This window comes from Colobus angolensis, unplaced genomic scaffold (genome assembly GCF_000951035.1).
Source record: "Colobus angolensis palliatus isolate OR3802 unplaced genomic scaffold, Cang.pa_1.0 Scaffold133, whole genome shotgun sequence".
Taxonomy (NCBI): Eukaryota; Metazoa; Chordata; class Mammalia; order Primates; family Cercopithecidae; genus Colobus; species Colobus angolensis.
The window spans coordinates 4,758,676-4,760,201 of record NW_012114411.1 but is presented as its reverse complement, the minus strand read 5'-3'; positions in this window follow the sequence as shown (position 1 = coordinate 4,760,201).

The following is a 1,526-nucleotide window of genomic DNA, read 5'->3' as shown; positions in this document are numbered from 1 at the left end:
CACACCCAGCTAATTTTTGTATTTTTAGTAGAGACGGGGTTTCACCATGTTGGCCAGGCTGGTCTCGAATTCCTGACCTCGTGACCCGCCTGCCTCGGCCTCCCAAAGTGCTGGGATTACAGGCGTGAGCCACCGCGCCAGGCCTGTTTTTACCATTTTTAACTGAATATTTCAGATGCATTTAGTACATTCACAGTGCTGTGCCACCATCACCGCTCTCTAGTTCCAGAACCCTGTCATCCCCCCAAAAGGAAACCTCATATCTATCAAGTAATCACTCTTCATTTTCCCCTCCCCCAGCCCTAAGCGAGCACGAATTCAGTTTCTGTCTTGATGCCTTTAACTATTCGGGACATTTTATATAAATGGACTCCTACAATATGTGACAAATGTGTCTCTCTTTCTGCATTTAGCATACTGTCTTCAAGGTTCATCCATGTTGTAACATGTGACCGTTTCATTCCTTTTCATGGCTGAATAATATTCCATTGTATGGATGGAACACATTGGGTTTATCCATTTAGTATTAGATGCACATCGGGTTGTTTTCACCTTTTGGCATTTTGGATATTGCTACATACATTTGTGTACAAATTTCTGTTTGCACATCTGTTTTCAGTAACTTTAGGTATCAGGTAGAAGGAGGATGGCTACATCACTTGGTAATTCTGTGTTTAATTTTCTGAAGAGCCATCAAACTGTCTTCCATAGTGGCTACACCATTTTAACTTCCCACCAGCAAAGCAGGAGAATTCTAATTCTAATGTCTCCACATCCTTGCCAATAATTCCTTTCCTTCTTTGTAAAAACAATTATCAGAATTCTAGTGATGCTTTGAGGATTTAAACTTTGCTCAGGCCTGGCATGGTGGCTCACGCCTGTAATCCCAACAACTTTGGGAGGCCGCATGGGTGGATCACCTGAGGTCAGGAGTTCAAGACCACCCTGGCCAACATGTGAAACCCTGTCTCTACTAAAAATACAAAAAATTACCCAGGTGTGGTGTCACGTGCCTATAATCCCAGCTGCTCGGGAGGCTGAGGTGGGAGAATCACTTGAACCTGGGAGGCGGAGGTTACAATGAGCTGAGATCACACTATTGCACCCAGCCTGGGCGACAAGAGCAAAACTCCATCTCAAAAGCAAACAAACAAACAAACAAAAACATCGTTCAGAACTCTGGTTCTGTGCATTCAGGAGTGTGGGAAACAAAGGCTCAGGTTGTCTTATTTTTAGTCCCATTATAAGAACTGAAAATACAGAACTGTGGACAGGTAGTCAAACATATGTTTCTATGTTGGTAATCTGAAATCTAAACCACTTGAAGGGCACATACAGAATCTGCTGCCCTGGGTTTGCACAGTTAACTCTGCAGAAAAGCTATTTTGAACACAAGAGTCTATAGTCACAGACCCCATAGTTAGCAATTTACGTATTATCAGCCTTTTATTCATTTATTTATTTATTTATTTATTTATTTATTTATTTATTTATTTATTTATTAATGAGATGGAGTTTCCCTCTTG